This window comes from Melanerpes formicivorus, unplaced genomic scaffold (genome assembly GCF_026170545.1).
Source record: "Melanerpes formicivorus ecotype bairdi unplaced genomic scaffold, bMelFor1.0.p_v2 SCAF_671, whole genome shotgun sequence".
Lineage (NCBI taxonomy): Eukaryota > Metazoa > Chordata > Aves > Piciformes > Picidae > Melanerpes > Melanerpes formicivorus.
The window spans coordinates 26860-44568 of NW_027143023.1; the positions used below are offsets into that span (position 1 = coordinate 26860).

The following is a 17709-nucleotide window of genomic DNA, read 5'->3' on the forward strand; positions in this document are numbered from 1 at the left end:
TTAGTAGTCATGAGGTGTTGGGTGACAGGTTGGACTTGATCTCTGAGGTCTTTTCCAACCTTATTGTTTCTATGATTTCAGGTCATCTACTCCAACCCCCCTTCTATGGGCAGGGACACCTCTCAACTAGATTTGGCTGCTCAAGGCCTCATCCAACCTGGCTTTGGACACCTCCAGAGACATCCACAAACTCCCTGGGCAACCCATTCTAGAGTCTCACCATCCTTCTAATGAAGAACTTGTTCCTAGCTCCAGTCTCACCCTGCTCTCCCTCAGCTTCAAACCATTCCCCCTTGTCCTGTCTCTAGACACCCTCATGAAAAGCCCCTCTGCAGCCTTCCTGCAGGATCCCTTCAGGTGTTGAACAACCGATACAATGAAAGTAGTTAATCAGAAATGGATCTGTGTCAACCAAAAGGGATACATAAATCTCTCTCCTTGGGTTTGCATGACTCCATGCACCCAAACAAAGAAGAAGAAGGCTGGAGATAGGTTTTAGAGGTAATTCCTTCACCTGGAGTTCCTTCTGATCATAGTATTTGGGGATTTACATGCCTGAAAGACCAACATTCTGGCAACCGTGGTTGGTAACGTGGACAACAGGAGGCTGCTCTTACCCATCCCATTTGCATTAACAATTTACACATGAAGTGTCTGTGGTTTTCCTGTGTAATTTCAGAACTTCTCTGCAGACACCACCAAGAAGTGGTACTCAGATCAAGCTGCCGCTGTTTCAGGATGGCAAGTCCCTTGTCCAAAGGCTTTGGCGCACTGTGAGGACGTGACCAGGAAAGCTCCATTGGCGGAAACCAGGGTGCTCAAAGGTCAGTTCAGTTCATGCTCTGAGTGGTTAATGTGACAAAGCTTCACAGTATCACAGTATCACTAAGGTTGGAAGAGACCTTGAGGGTCATTGAGTCCAACCTGTCACCACAGACCTCATGACTAAACCATGGCACCAAGTGCCACATCCAATCTCCTCTTGAGCACCTCCAGGGATGGTGACTCCACCACCTCCCTGGGCAGCACATCCCAATGACAAATGACTCTCTCAGTGCAGAACTTTCTCCTCACCTCCAGCCTAAACTTCCCCTGGCACAGCTTGAGACTGTGTCCTCTTGTTCTGGTGCTGGTTGCCTGGGAGAAGAGGCCAACCCCACCTGGCTACAACCTCCCTTCAGGTAGCCCTAGAGAGCAACAAGGTCTCCCCTGAGCCTCCTCTTCTCCAGGCTAAACAACCCCAGCTCCCTCAGCCTCTCCTCACAGGGCTGTGCTCAAGGCCTCTCCCCAGCCTTGTTGCCATTCTCTGGACATGTTCAAGTGTCTCGATGTCCTTCTTAAACTGAGGGGCCCAGAACTGGACACAGTACTCAAGAGCTTCATCCCAGCTCTGGTAAATAATTTGCATACAGGATTAGCTTGCCTGGTTTCGCTTGGAACTCTGTGGCTTCGTCAAAAGCGTTGGGAAGTGAATGTTTCTGCTCTTCCTCCAGAAACGCTGCAAGGCAAACTCATCCAGGCAGCAGGGTGGTGTTAAACTCTTCCACTGCAGCATGAATATTCCATCTTTTTAGCAACGGGCATGTGGAAAAGATGAGCTTCCCTTTTGCTTTAGGAGGATGCTCACACATCATCTGCTATGAAACCCACTGATTTCCAACAGGTTCTCAAGGCGAGCGAGCGGCTTACATTAAAGCCATCAAGATGTCATCTTCCAGCCATATTTGTTTTTCCTGTGTTTTGAAGAGAAAAATAGCATGGGGCAAATTACTTGATGGACAACTGGTTTTAAAGCCACAGTTTGCAAGTGTCGTTCACATGCACTTCGGCCACAACAACCCTGTGCAATGCTACAGGCTGGGAACAGAGTGGCTGGAGAGCAGCCGGGCAGAAAGGGACCTGGGGGTAGTGGTTGACAGCAGCTGAATATGAGCCAGCAGTGTGCCCAGGTGGCCAAGAAGGCCAATAGCATCCTGGCCTGCATCAGAAAGAGTGTGGCCAGCAGGAGCAGAGAAGTCATTCTGCCCCTGTGTTCAGCAGTGGTTAGGCCACACCTTGAGTCCTGTGTCCAGTTCTGGGCTCCTCAGTTTAAGAAGGACATTGAGAGACTTGAATGTGTCCAGAGAAGGGCACCAAAGCTGGGGAGGGGTCTGGAGCACAGCCCTGTGAGGAGAGGCTGAGGAAGCTGGGGTTGCTTAGCCTGGAGAAGAGGAGGCTCAGGGGAGACCTTATTGCTCCTGGGCACCCAGCACCAGAACAAGAGGACACAGTCTCAATATTTAGGCTGGAGATAAGGAGAAAGTTCTTCCCAGAAAGTGTAATTGGCCACTGGAATGTGCTGCCCAGGGAGGTAGTGTAGTCCCTGTCCCTGGAGGTGTTCAAAAAGGGTTTGGATGTGGCACTTGGTGCCATGGTTTAGTTGTCAGGCTGGACTTGATGATCTCTGAGGTCTTTTCCAATCTTATTGAATTTATGATTCTATGATCAAGAGCAGTGTGGCCAGCAGGGCTAGAGAGGTTCTTCTCCCTCTCTGCTCTGCCCTGCTGAGACCACAGCTGCAATCCTGTGTCCAGTTTTGGGCTCCTCAGTTCAAGAGTGACAGAGACCTGCTGGAGAGAGTCCAACAGAGAGCCACAAGGGTGATTAGGGGACTTGAGCATCTCCCCTGTGAAGAGAGACTGAGAGCCCTGGCGCTGTTTAGTCTTGAGAAAAGAAGGGTGAGAGGGGATCTGATTAATGTCTATCAATATCTGAGTGGAGGGAGCCAAGCAGAGGGAGCCAAGCTCTTTTCAGTGGTGTGCAGTAATAAGAAACAACAGGTACAAGCTTGAACGTAGAAGGTTTCACCTCAACATGAGGAGAAATGTCTTTACAGTGAGGGTGACAGAGCACTGGAGCAGGCTGCCCAGAGAGGTTGTGGAGTCTCCTTCTCTGGAGACTTTCAAGGCCTGTCTGGATGTGTTCCTGTGTGACCTGTGCTGGATTCTATGGTCCTGCTCTGGCAGGGGGGTTGGACTGAATAGTGTCTATGGGTCCCTTCCAACCCCTGACATTCTGTGCCCTGTGATCCTGTGATGTTGTCAGTGTGTAAGACTCCTACCAAAGGGCTGCTTATCTGAAACTACACATAGTGAAACTTCCAACTGCAACAAAATCAACTGTTGCAGTGAAGAATTGCTGTGGTGTGTTGAATATTCACTAATCCTTATTGCTGTGGAAGCTGATTCCTTGTGGACTGGTTTTTGGAGAGGTATTTCGAGATCAGGCTGCTTCAAGAGATAATCCCAAAGTTGTCATTTTGTGGCTTTCAAACATCTCCCTGCAGGCTCCATTTTGTCGCTGCTTAATGAGGTTTTATGAGGGCAAATAGTGAGTCACAGAATCACAGAATGATGGGGGTAGGAGGGCGCCTCTGGAGATCAGCCAGGCCAATCCCCACTGCTAGAGCAGGATCACAGAATCAGAATTTGTTAGGGTTGGAAGGGACCTCAAGGATCAGCCAGTTCCAAGCCCCCTGCCATGGGCAGGGACACCTCACACTACAGCAGGTTGCTCACAGCCACATCCAGCCTGGCTGCAAACACCTCCAGGCAGGAGGCTTCCACCACCTCCCTGGACAACCTGTGCCAGGCTCTCACCACCCTCATGGGGAACAACTTCTTCCTCACATCCAATCTCAATCAACCGATTTCTAGTTTTGTTCTCATTCCCCCAGTCCTATCACTCCCTGACACCCTCAAAAGTCCCTCCCCAGCTTTCCTGTAGCCCTCTTCAGATACTGGAAGGCCACAATAAGGTCTCCTTGGAGCCCCAACTACCCATAGTAAATCACACAGGAACATGTCCAGGTGGGTATGCAATTCCTGCAGACATGGAGATTCCACAGCCTCTCTGTGCAGCCTGGTCAAGGACTCTGCCTCCCTGAAAGGTTTTCCTTATGTTTGGAATGGAATGGAATGGAATGGAATGGAATGGAATGGAATGGAATGGAATGGAATGGAATGGAATGGAATGGAACAGACCAGGTTGGAAGAGACCTTCAAGATGTCCAACATATCGCCCAACACCATCTAATCAACTAAACCATGGCACCAAGCACCCCATCCAGTCTCCTCCTAAACACCTCCAGTGATGGTGACTCCACCACCTCTCTGGGCAGCACATTCTAATGGCCAATCTCTCTTGCTGGGAAGAACTTTCTCCTCACCTCCAGCCTAAACCTCCCCTGGCACAGCTTGAGACTGTGTCCTCTTGTTCTGATGCTGGTTGCCTGGGAGAAGAGATCAACCCCCCTCCTGGCTACAACCTCCCTTCAGGTAGTTGTAGACAGCAACAAGGTCTCCTCTGAGCCTCCTCTTCTCCAGGCTAAGCAACCCCAGCTCCCTCAGCCTCTCCTCACAGGGCTGTGCTCCAGACCCCTCACCAACATTGTTGCCCTTCTCTGGACACCTTCCAGCAACTCAACATCTTTCTTAAACTGAGGGGGAAGCTCCTGTCTTTCACATTGTGTCTGTTGCCTCTTGTCCCATCACTGGACACCACTGCAAACAGCCTGGCTCCTTCTTCTTGACACCCAGCCTGAGGGTGCTGAGGGATGTGGTGTATTGGTAGTGGCTTAGCAGCAGTGGTGGGGTTGTCAGCTCTAGGCAAGCAGTTGAGCTTGATGCTTTCAAAGGTCTCTTCCAACCTTCTGTGATTCCATGAAAATAAAGAGGTAGCATCATAATGTTTCATCTTTTTGCATGGAAATGGCTTCTTGCATTGCCTTGGAGTACAGTTTTGGTGTCTCAGTTCGAGTGCAGTGTGAGTCTGAGCAGGGCAGATTGGCCCTAAAGAGCAGTGATGGATTGAACACCAACACACCCAAACCAGAGCTGAAGGTTTTTCTGACAGATGTGTGCTCGTAGAGGCCAAAATTATTTGGCTCAATTCAAAGGGAACTGCAGAACTGCACAGAAGATTGGATTAGATGATGTAGCAGTTCTTCCTGGCCAGCCAAGGGATCCCCTGGAGCCCACTGTGGCATGCAGCAGGCTTGTCTGTTCCAGGCAGTGTACTCTGCTCTGCTAAATCACAAGATAATGGATTAGAAAATATGTCAGCACTAATAACACAGACACACTCCTGTGGATTTGGAGTGGGAGGAGATGCACCATTCACTGACTGATCTTTAAACTTCTACTGCCACCCTCCCAAGCACCAATCTGCTTCAAATTCAGAGTACAGAATTAAGCAGGTTGGAAAAGACCTTTGAGAGCATCTAGTCCAAGCTAACACCCCAATTCCTAATAAGGATGTTGAAATCTCTGCTCTGGAAATGAACCCAAACAGTTGCAGAGAAAACTCCTGCTTCATAACAAAGGCCAGGTAGTTCTGAGGAGAAAAGCCACATGCAGATGATGCCATGTTGGGAGCAGGTGTTGATCTGTTAGAGGGCAGAAGGGCTCTGCAGAGGGACCTTGCCAGGCTGGACAGATGGGCAGAGGCCAACAGGATGGCATTCAACAAGTCCAAGTGCCAGGTGCTGCACTTTGGCCACAGCAACCCGAGGCAGAGCTACAGGCTGGGGTCAGAGTGGCTGGAGAGCAGCCAGGCAGAAAGGACCTATGGGTAGTGGTGGAGAGCAGCTGAACATGAGCCAGCAGTGTGCCCAGGCAGCCAAGAAGGCCAATGGCATCCTGGCCTGCATCAGGAAGAGTGTGCCCAGCAGGAGCAGGGAAGTCATTGTGCCCTGTGCTCAGCACTGGTCAGGCCACACCTTGAGTCCTGTGTCCAGTTCTGGGCTCCTCAGTTTAAGAAGGACATTGAGAGACTTGAAGGTGTCCAGAGAAGGGCAAGGAGGCTGGGGAGGAGTCTGGAGCACACCCCTGTGAGGAGAGGCTGAGGGAGCTGGGGTTGCTTAGCCTGGAGAAGAGGAGGCTCAGGGGAGACCTTCTTGCTGTCTACAGCTACCTGAAGGGAGGTTGTAGCCAGGTGGGGGTTGGTCTCTTCTCCCAGTCACCCAGCACTAGAAAAAGAGGACACAGTCTCAAGCTGTGCCAGGAGAAGTTTAGGCTGGAGGTTAGGAAGAAATTCTTCCCAGCAAGAGAGATTGGCCAGGGCTGTGCTCCAGACCTCACCCCCCTCCCCCACCCCCCAGCCTCGTTGCCCTTCTCTGGACACATTCAAGTCTCTCAATGTCCTTCTTAAACTGAGGAGCCCAGAACTGGACACAGGACTCAAGGTGTGCTGAGCACAGGGCAGAATGACTTCCCTGCTCCTGCTGGCCACACCATTCCTGATGCAGGCCAGGATGCCATTGGCCTTCTTGGCCTCCTGGGCACACTGCTGGAAGGAAAAAAAAATCACCAAAACCGAAAAAACCTCTGAGGGAAAAAAATTCCAAAGAACAAAGTCCTGCCAGCTTGAGAATACAACTGAGATAAATGGTAGGTTTTACTCTGCAGAGAACTACCCTTCTCCTCTGAAGGCAAATGCAATTATACAAATTGTTCCAGGAAGAGCAGAATTAATGAAATTTTGCTTTAATAAGCACTCAGGCCTCTTGTCCCCTGCTGCTCCTCTCCCTCTTCCCTGATAATAACCAAAACTCTCCTTATGGCACTGCTAGCAAATGACAAAGAGCTGGTCTGGAGCTCTGTGTGTGTTGAGTGGCCAAGCAACTTGCAGCCACTTATTGCTGCTGCTGCCTGCTGCCAAATGCAGTGTGCAGCATCTGCCCCCTGCACACTCACCTTGCAGAGGAGGAACTCACAGTGTCACAGCACGTTAGAGGTTGGAAGGGACCTCCAGAGATCATCAGGTCCAACCCCCCTGCAATAGCAGGATCAGCCATGGTAGTCTGCACAGGAATGCATCCAGGTGGGGTTTGAAAGTCTCCAGAGAAGGAGACTCCACAACCTCTCTCAGCAGTCTGCTCCAGGGCTCTGTTACCCTCACTGGAAAGAAGTTTCTCCTCATGCTGAGGTGAAATCTTCTATGTTCAAGCTTGAACCTGTTGTTCCTTGTCTTATTACTGTGCACCACCAAAAAGAGCTTGGCCCACTCCACGTGACACTGTCCTCTCAGATATTTATACACATTCCTTATACCCCACACTCGTTGGAATGTGTCCAGAGAAGGGCAACAAAGCTGGGGAGGGGTCTGGAGCACAGCCCTGTGAGGAGAGGCTGAGGGAGTAGGGATTGCTTAGCCTGGAGAAGAGGAGGCTCAGGGGAGACCTTCTTGCTCTCTCCAACTGCAGGGAGGTTGTAGCCAGGTGGGGTTGGTCTCTTCTCCCAGGCGCCCAGCACTAGAACAAGAGGACACAGTCTCAAGCTGCACCAGGGGAGGTTTAGGCTGGATATTAGGAAGAAATTCTTCATAGAAAGAGAGATTGGCCATTGGGATGTGCTGCCCAGGGAGGTGGTGGAGTCACCATCACTGGAGGCGTTTTGGAAGAGACTGGATGGGGCCCTTGGTTGCATGGTTTAGTTGATTAGATGGTGCTGGGTGATAGGTTGGACTTGATGATCTTGAAGGTCTCTTCCAACCTGGTCTATTCTATTCTATTCTATTCTATTCTATTCTATTCTATTCTATTCTATTCTATTCTACTCTATTCTATTCCATTCCATTCCATTCCATTCCATTCCATTCCATTCCATTCCATTCCATTCCATTCCATTCCATTCCAACCATGCTAAGACTTCTGCCTCCTTTTCAAATCTGCCTGCAAATGGGGAAAAAAACCAACCCAACCCAACCCAACCCAAACCAAACCAAACCAAACCCCACTTTTAAAAGAGCTGAAGAGAATGGCAGCTGGGTGGATGGCATGATGACATAAGCCTTCCTTCCTTAGCAGGCTGGGCTGGCACTTCTGATTTGGTAATTCAGTGTTGAGGCTAATAGATTGTTTTTCCAACAGGGAAGCAAATTGCACTGGTTTCGCTCTTCAGAATCCCCCTGGGATCGTTCAGCTTGGCCCATTCCTTGCTTAATGCTTTATTGAAGTGTAAATTTATACATTTCAGACAGCATCCTGCACAGGTTTGGGGCTGGGGACAGCTGTGGTTTAGTCTGGCCTGGTGACATTAATTTCCTCTCTCCTTGAGCTGTCTTGCTTTGAAGCATGTCATTTAGTCTGCCTGTGTTTGGGAAAGAAGGAAGTCCTGCTCTGCCATCCATGAGCAACCTCTGTTTTATATCCATATTAGCAAGTCTAAGCACACAAACAGTATTTCCCTTGCTGAATCACAGGGATTAGCTGCTCCTTTCACTGCCTCTTATTCATTAGTTTACTGATACCAAACACAATCAGCTTGCAAATGAAGTACAAACCTGGAAGCACTCCTTAACAAGAGAGTGGCCGCATGTGTGAGTGAGGTCTTCATTAAATTTCTCACCATGGGGTTCATAGTAGTATCATAGTATCACAGTATCAGTCAGGGTTGGAAAGGACCACAAGGATCATCCAGTTCCAACCTCCCTGCCATGGCCAGGGACACCCCACACTACATCAGCCTGCCCAGAGCCTCATCCAGCCTGGGCTTAAACACCTCCAGGGACAGGGCCTCAACCACCTCCCTGCACAACCCATTCCAGGGCTTCACCACTCTCATGGGGAAGAACTTCCTCCTCCCCTCCAGCCTGAATCTCCCCACCTCCAGCTTCATTCCATTCCCCCTAGTCCTATCACTCCCTCAGATCCTGAGCAGTCCCTCCCCAGCCTCCCTGTAGCCCCCTTCAGATCCTGGAAGGCCACAATGAGGTCACCTCAGAGCCTTCTCTTCTCCAGACTGAACAGCCCCAACTCCTTCAGTCTTTCCTCACAGCAGAGCAGCTCCAGCCCTCTGCTCATCCTCCTGGCCCTTCTCTGGACACCTTCCAGCACCTCCACATCCCTCTTGCAATAGGGGCTCCAGAACTGGAGGCAGTACTCCAGGTGGGGTCTCAGGGGTTGGGGGTTTTGGATTATTTTTGGCTTTCCCTTTTGATGCCCAGATCTGGAAATGCTTTGCTGATTTATTTGCCTAAAAAGTCTCAGGAGGTACTTGCAGGTAAATTGGTCTGTGATAAACTCCAGCTGTTTGATTAACTTGATGGTTGGAATGGAATGGAATGGAATGGAATGGAATGGAATGGAATGGAAATAGAATAGAATAGAATAGAATAGAATAGAATAGAATAGAATAGAATAGATAGAATAGAATAGAATAGAATAGAATAGAATAGAATAGAATAGAATAGAATAGACCAGACCAGGTTGGAAAAGATCTTTGAGATCATCAAGTCCAACCTATCACCCAACACCATCTAATCAATTAAACCATGGCACCAAGGGCCTCATCCAGTCCCCTCTTAAACATATCCAGTGATGGTGATTCCACCACCTCCCTGGGGCAGCACATTCCAGTGGCCAATCTCTCTTGCTGGGAAGAATTTCTTCCTAACATCCAGCCTAAACCTCCCCTGGCACAGCTTGAGACTGTGTCCTCTTGTTCTGGTGCTGGTTGCCTGGGCGAAGAGACCAACCCCCACCTGGCTACAACCTCCCTTCAGGCAGTTGTGGAGAGCAATAAGGGTGGGGAGACACTGGGACAGGCTGCTCAGGGAGGTTGTGGATGTCTCCTCCCTGGAGGTGTTCAAGGCCAGGCTGGATGAGGCCTTGAGCAACCTGGGCTGGTGGGAGGTTGTCCCTGCCAATGGCAGGGAGGTTGGAACTGGATGATCTTTAAGGTCCCTTCCAACCCAAACCATTCTATGGTTCTGTAATAATGAGTAGAAGACAAAGCCCCTCCAGAGCAGTGAATATGAGCAGCCAAGCTTCACAGGAAGCAGCTTCCTGAAATCTGTGACTTCCTCTTGGATTTCTGTTGCATTTTTGTCTAATTAACTCCAAAAGCTCAGCCCTTGGGGCCAGAAGATTTGCCTTCTTGATCTGATTCTCTGCCTTTGCAGCTGCAAACTGGATGATCTTTAAGTTATCTTCCAACCCATAAGCATTCTATGGTTCTGTGATGTAAGATCTCTGTAAACATGAGGAAAGTGAAGAGAACTTTGCTTGCTTTGCTTTGGGCCTTTTGTGGTTGTCTGCCTGAACTGTACAACCTTTTCAGGACAGGGGCAGAATGTCCCATTTCCTCACAGTTATTTTTTTATCTGCTAATTGCTCAGGTCTACCAAGCAAGGCAAATTGTGAGGCAGAAAATGAATATGAAGTAGAGCATGACTACGAATATGTGGATGAAAACATCATTGAAGACATAAGGAAAGCATTTCAAGGCACAAGCATTAGAAATAAACCCCTGCTCTCTGATGGAGGAAGGTGAGTGTCACCTCTGATCACTTATGGATGCAAACTAGTGTGGGCAGGGTGATATTTGGGCCCCTCAGTTTAGGAAAGATGTTGAGTTGCTGGAAGGTGTCCAGAGAAGGGCAAGGAGGCTGGGGAGGGGGTCTGGAGCACAGCCCTGGGAGGAGAGGCTGAGGGAGCTGGGGTTGCTTAGCCTGGAGAAGAGGAGGCTCAGGGGAAACCTTCTTGCTCTCTAGAGCTACCTGAAGGGAGGTTGTAGCCAGGTGGGGTTGATCTCTTCTCCCAGGCACCCATCAGAGAGAACAAGAGGACACAGTCTCAAGCTGCACCAGGGGAGGTTTAGGCTGGTTGTTAGGAAGGAATTCTTTCCAGAAAGAGAGATTGGCCACTGGAATTTGCTGGCCAGGGAGGTGGTGGAGTCACCATCACTGGAGGTGTTTAGGAGGAGACTTGATAGTGTCCTTGGTGCCATGGTTTAGTTGATTAGATGGTGTTGGATGATAGGTTCCTCTCCTCTCCCTCTCCCTCTCCCTCTCCCTCTCCTCTCCCTCTCCCTCTCCCTCTCCCTCTCCCTCTCCCTCTCCCTCTCCCTCTCCCTCTCCCTCTCCCTCTCCCTCTCCCTCTCCCTCTCCCTCTCCCTCTCCCCTCTCCCTCTCCCTCTCCCTCTCCCTCTCCCTCTCCCTCTCCCTCTCACTCTCCCTCTCCCTCTCCTCCTCTATTTCACACTGGCCAGGGACCTTCTCCCCCCAGACCACTGGAGGGTTTCCCCTGGGAGCTGCTGCTGTTGCTGCCCTCAAAGCTCTGTGAATGCATCAGGAAAGGGCAGCTGGGAGCTGCCACCTGTGACTCCCTGTGGCTCCTAGCAGTGACACCTCTGTCAAAGTGGTGTCCAGGGCAGGAAAACGGGTAATGGGGACAAAAGTTAAGAGCAGAAGTGCCATCTAAACACGAGGAGGAACTTCTTTAGTTTAAGGGTGGCAGAGCCCTGGAGCAAGCTGCCTGGAGAGGTGGTGGAGTCTCATCTCTGGAGACTTTCAAACATGCCTGGATGTGTCCCTGTGTCATCTTCCAGGCAGGGAACAGCTAGGAAGAAGCACAGGGACAATAAGGTTAATAAGGAGGTCTAGTTAATGTTTACAAACATCTGCAGGGTGGGTGGCAAGGAGAAGGGCCAGGCTCTTTTCAAAGGTTGCCCAGTGATAGGACAAGGGACCATGGACACAAACTGCAACCCAGGAGGTTCCACCTCAACATGAGGGAAAAAATTCTTTGCTGAGAGTGTGCTGGAGCCCTGGAGCAGGCTGCCCAGAGAGGTTGTGCAGTCTCCTTCTCTGGAGACTCTCAAAACCCATCTGGATGCTTTCCTGTGTGACCTGCCCTAGGTGAACCTGCCTTGGCATGGGGGTTGAACTCACAGGATCACAGGATCACCAAGGTTGGAAGAGACTTCAAGGTTGGAAGAGACCTCAAGATCAGAGTCCAACCTGTCACCACAGACCCTCATGACTAAACCATGGCACCAATTGCCACATCCAATCCCCTCTTGAAACACTTAACCTTCCAGCCCTTAAAATTATGTGATTCTCAGTCTTCTCCTCTCCAGACTAAACAGCCCCAGGGCTCTCAGCCTCTCCTCACCAGGCAGTGCTCCAGTCCCTTCAGCATCCTGTTAGCCCTCCCTTGGACTCTCTCTAGCATATCCCTGTCCCTCTTGAACTGGGGAGCCCAGAACTGGATGCAATATTCCAGGTGTGGTCTCACCAGGGCAGACTAGAGGAGGAGGAGAACCTCTCTGGATCTGCTGGCCACACTCCTCTGCATGTCCCCCAGGACCCCATTGGCCTTCTTGGCCCCCAGGGCACATTGCTGTGCCATTGCAGAACTCGCTGCCTACCAGCACTCCCAGCTCCTTCTCCTTGGGGCTGCTCTCCAGCAGATCCCCTCCCAACCTGCACTGCTGCAGTTTGTTCTTCCTTCCCAGATGAATAGTAATAATGATGGCCTTCCTGCAACCATCAGAAGTGCTCTGCTGTGGCTTTTATCTAGCACTGAAAATTTCTCTTAAGCTTCCATGCCTGTAGCTGTGAGCACTTTGGGAATTATGGATGTGATGTGAGCCTGGGAAGTTAACCTTTAATGTGGGCAAAAGCCCCCACAGAAGTATCTAGCCAGGTAAAATCCCCGATGGAGCTTAACCCATTGGCTTTGCAGCATGTGTGCTGCACAGCTGGTGGAAGGGGCTATTAAAACCAAACAAATTAGCTGCTTTAGGCTTGCTTACAGGCATATCATGCACACAAATCTGTTGTCTCTTGCCTCTGTGCCAAATGCCTAACATCTGATCATGTTAGCTCTGGTTCAAGAACCCATCCATCAACAATTTCCCATGGTCCCTCCCTTCCTCAGGACATTTCTGCTGCTTTATCATGGTCCACTTCTAATTATTTGATATACATGATTGAAAAATAGGTCCTATAATGATAATATATCCTAGAGAATGGTTTTGGGCTGGAAGGGACGTCTAAGGTTCATCAAGTCCAACTCTCCTGCAGTCAGCAGGGACATCCTCCACTAGATCAGGTTGCTCAGAGCCTTATATAGCCTGATCTTGAAGATCTTCAGGGTTGGGGCTTCAACTACCTCCCTGGACAACCTCTTCCAATGTTCTGCACCCTCATGGCCTTTGGAAACAGTCTCTCTGCAGCCTTCTTGTAGCCTCCTTCAGGTACTAGAAGGCTGCTATTAGGTCCCCCTGGAGCCTTCTCTGCTCCAGACTGCATAACCTCAGCTCCTTCAGCCTCAGTAGCATAGGTGATGCAACCCCCTGAGCATTTTTATTGCCCTCCTCAGGACCTGCTGGAATGGAATGGAATGGAATGGAATGGAATGGAATGGAATGGAATGGAATGGAATGGAATGGAATGGAATGAATAGAATAGAATAGAATAGAATAGAATAGAATAGAATAGAATAGAATAGAATAGAATAGAATAGAATAGAATAGAATAGAATAGAATAGAATTAGACCAGACCAGGTTGGGAAAGACCTTTGAGATCATCAAGTCCAACCTATCACCCAATACCATCTAAGCAACTAAACCGTGGCACCAAGGGCCTCATCTAATCTCTTCCTAAACACCTCCAGTGATGGTGACTCCACCACCTCCCTGGGCAGCACATTCCAGTGGCCAATCTCTCTTGCTGGGAAGAATTTCTTCCTAACCTCCAGCCTAAACCTCCCCTGGTGCAGCTTGAGACTGTGTCCTCTTGTTCTGATGTTGGGTGCCTGGGAAAAGAGACCAGCCCCCACCTGGCTACAACCTTCCTTCAGGTAGTTGTAGAGAGCAAGAAGGTCTCCCCTGAGCTTCTTTTTCTCCAGGCTAAGCAACCCCAGCTCCCTCAGCCTCTCCTCCCAGGGCTGTGCTCCAGACCCCTCCCCAGCCTCATTGCCCTTCTCTGGACACCTTCAAGTCTCTCAATGTCCTTCCTAAACTGAGGAGCCCAGAACTGGACACAGGACTCAAGGTGTGGCCTAACCAGAACTGATTACCAGATCACAGAGGACCAGAATCACATCCTGGATGCCATCTGAAAAGCCTGCCAGGGTGAGGACTTTCCCCATGAAAAACAACCCCAAATAATCCTCCCCCAAAGCGAGTGATGGAAGTAAAAGGAAAGAATCTTGTGGTGATAAAAAGCAAGCCCCAGATTTTGAGTGCTTTCAGGGTTTTCTTAGCTACTTTCTCTCCAGCCATAACAAAAGCTTAAAGTATGTTAATGGTGGCTGTTGCTATAGCAAGCTCAGGCATCTGTAGTCAAGCCCCTGCTTATTGTTCTGGAGTGATGAGGTCATGTTAACATCACTGACCCTCTGGCCACACTCAATCAAAATGAACACAGCAATACACTGAGGCAAGTCTCTGTTCTTTCTTTTCCCTTCCTGCTCTTACCAAGTGCCACCCTGGCAGGCTTTGGCCCCTGCTCCTGGAAAGATCTGGGTGGGTGTTGCACAAAGGAAAGGCTGCACAGAAGAAATCCTGATTGTCTCCAGGTACTGCTGGCTGCTCAGCTGCACTTCTGTGTTTCCCAGGGACAATTTTCCCCCACAGTGGCTGAATTTGGTTCAACAGATTACAAATGAAATCTATTCTTATGATGTGAACAACAGTGTTTTTTATGACACATCCATATATTATCATAGAGTTATAGGCTATGCATTTTCTTCAGGTGATATAGCAGCCTGGGCTGCATCAAAAGCAGTGTGGCCAGCAGATGGAGAGAGGTGGGTCTGCCCCTCTGCTCTCCTCTGCTGAGACCTCACCTGCACTCCTGCATCCAGCTCTGGAGCCCTCAACACAGGAAAGGCAGGGATCTGTAGTGGTGGTGAATGGTGCCACAGCCAGCTGGCAGCCAGGCACTAGTGCTGCCCCCCAGGGATCAGTGCTGGGCCCCAGCCTGTTCAATATCTTCACTGATGATCTGGAGGAGGGGATGGAGTCCATCATCAGTAAATATGCAGATGACTCCAAGCTGGGGGCAGGAGTTGATCTGTTAGAGGGTTGGAGAGCTCTGCAGAGGGACCTTGCCAGGCTGGACAGATGGGCAGAGGCCAAGGGCAGAGGCCAACACATCTAAGTGCCAGGTTGTACACATTGACCACAGAAACCCCAGGCAGTGCTACAGGCTGGGGTCAGAGTGGCTGAGAGCAGCCAGGCAGAAAGGGACCTGGGGGTACTGGTGGATAGCAGCTGAACATGAGCCAGCAGTGTGCCCAGGTGGCCAAGAAGGCCAATGGCATCCTGGCCTGCATGAGGTTAGGCCACACCTTGAGTCCTGCATCCAGTTCTGGGGTTTCTAGGTTCGTTCTAGCCCCTGAAAATCTGTGATGATTCTGTGATGTCAACAGTGCCTTTTCTCTCTCTCTGTCTCTCTCTCCCTCTCTCTCTAAGAAAAATGGGGCAAGAAGTTCATTGCCATGGACTGGAACAGCCCTGGTGCTGCCGTGATGTCTCTCCCCACACCCCTGCAAAGAAAAATGAGATGGAGGCATGGAGGAGCAGCATCAACAGCAGCAACAACAACAACAAAACCCAGCAGTAAAAGCAGAGGAGGCAGCTTCTGCCTGCAGTTCTGATAGCTGCTCGTAAGCTCCTGGCTGGAAATGGACAGAAACTACACGGTCCAGCACCTGGAGAGCTGAAAACAAGGACTGATGTCAGGCTGTCTCAGGACGTTGCTTTCTGGCCTTGAACTTCACAGAAGTGCTGGAAAAGGAATGGTCTCAGCTGACTGAGCCTGAGTGCTTTTAAACAGAAGCCAAGAAAAAGCAAAGCAGAAAAGAATCAGAGTCACAGAATCAACCAGGTTGAGAAAAGACCTCAGAGATCACCAAGTTCAATGTATTAACTGATACCTAACACCTCCTGACAACTAAACCATGGCTACAAGTGCCACAGCCAATCCCCTGTTGAACACTTCCAGGGATGGGGACTCCACCACCTCCCTGGGCAGCACATTCCAATGGCTAACAACTCTCTCTGGGAAGAACTTTCTCCTCACCTCCAGCCTAAACCTCCCCTGGCACAGCTTGAGACTGTGTCCTCTTGTTCTGGTGCTGGTTGCCTGGGAGAAACATGGGTTTGTATGTGGCTGAGCTTGAAGCAGAGCCCACTGATTAAATGTTGTCAGACTGGCATGTGGCTATTAAGTATTAATTAAGTTATTAATTAACTTCCCTCCAGGCCTGCATCTCTGTAACCCCAGGGAATATCCATTAGAAGACTCTGTCAGAGGGTGGCATCTCAGCTGAGGCCACATCTGGAGTATTGTGTCCAGTTCTGGGCACCTCAGGTCAATAAGGAGCTCAGGGAACTGCTTGAGAGAGTCCAGTACAGAGCCACAAAAATGATGAAGGGAGTGGAACATCTTCCCTATGAGGAGAGCCTGAGGGAGCTGAGGGCTCTCTAGCTGAGAGAGGAGGAGCCTGAGAGTGACCTCATTCATGTTTATGAGGATGTGCAGGGTGAGTGCCAAGAGGCTGGAGCCAGGCTCTGCTGGGCGATGCCCAGTGCCAGCCCAAGGGGCAGTGGAGGAAGCTGAGGCACAGGAATTTCCATGGAAACAGGAGGAAGATTTTTTCCCTGTGATGGTGACAGAAGGCTGGAACAGGCTGCCCAGGGGGCTTGTGGAGTCTCCCTCTCTGGGGATATTCAAGACCTACTTGGATGTGTTCCTGTGTGACCTGCTCTAGGTGACTCTGCTCTGGCAGGGGCTCCCTTCCAGCCTCTAACATTCTGTGATTCTGTGATCTCTTCTGCCATGATGGTGGACAAGAAGCTCACCAGGAGCTCTCAGTGTGCACTTGCAGCCCAGAAAGCCAATCAGCTCCTGGGCTGCAGCAGGAGAAGTGTGGCCAGCAGGGCAAGGGAGGTGATTCTCCCCCTCTGCTCAGCTCTGGGGAGACCCCACCTGGAGTCCTGCCTCCAGTTCTGGAGCCCCTATTGCAAGAGGGATGTGGAGGTGCTGGAAGGTGTCCAAAGAAGGGCCAGGAGAATGAGCAGAGGGCTGGAGCTGCCCTGCTGTGAGGACAGACTGAAGGAGTTGGGGCTGTTCAGTCTGGAGAAGAGAAGGCTCCCAGGAGACCTCATTGTGGCCTTCCAGGATCTGAAGGGGGCTACAGGAAGGCTGGGGAGGGACTGCTCAGGATCTCAGGGAGTGATAGGACTAGGGGGAATGGAATGAAGCTGGAGGTGAGGAGGAAGTTCTTCCCCATGAGAGTGGTGAAGCCCTGGAATGGGTTGTGCAGGGAGGTGGTTGGGGCCCTGTCCCTGGAGGTGTTTAAGCCCAGGCTGGATGAGGCTCTGGGCAGCCTGATCTAGTGTGGGGTGTCCCTGCCCATGGCAGGGGGGTTGGAACTGGATGATCCTTGTGGTCCCTTCCAACCCTGGCTGATACTATGATACCATGACTACCAGAGCAGCAATACCACACAGCCATAGAACTACCAGGAGAGCTTTTTCTCACACTGCCTAAACGAGCTCTGTCACCTGTGTGGGTCACACATTTCCCTTCCCTGCACAGGCTGCACCAGTAAAAGAGAAATGTACTGGTGTGAGTGGCATGCACTGAGGCCAAGCTGCTGGCATAGCTGTGTGGGAGCCTTGCATTAGCTCTGGTTTTGCTGGTGTAATTGCAGTGACAAACCATTTTATGGCACAGGCAAACCCTGGCCTGCAGCCATTAATTGGCCTCCAGGAGCTGGCTCCCCTGCGCTCCCCCTGTGTGGCTTTCCCATCCAAGTGTGAGGGCTGCCTCTTTCACCCTGTCGTTCTGGTTTGTTTGTTTGTTTCCAGAGGCAGCTGAAGCAAAATAGCTCTGAAATTAACCTGAAACAAACAGGAAGCTGTGTCCTT

At 50.5% G+C, this 17709-nt stretch overlaps 1 long non-coding RNA gene across 1 annotated transcript; it reads left to right on the forward strand.

Moving 5' to 3' along the window:
* Positions 1–469: 469 nt before the first annotated feature.
* On the forward strand, positions 470–16721 carry LOC137460601 (uncharacterized). Its single transcript, XR_010992934.1, has 3 exons — positions 470–824; positions 10159–10309; positions 15247–16721. It is a non-coding gene; the product is annotated as an uncharacterized lncRNA (long non-coding RNA).
* The last annotated feature ends 988 nt before the right edge of the window (positions 16722–17709 follow it).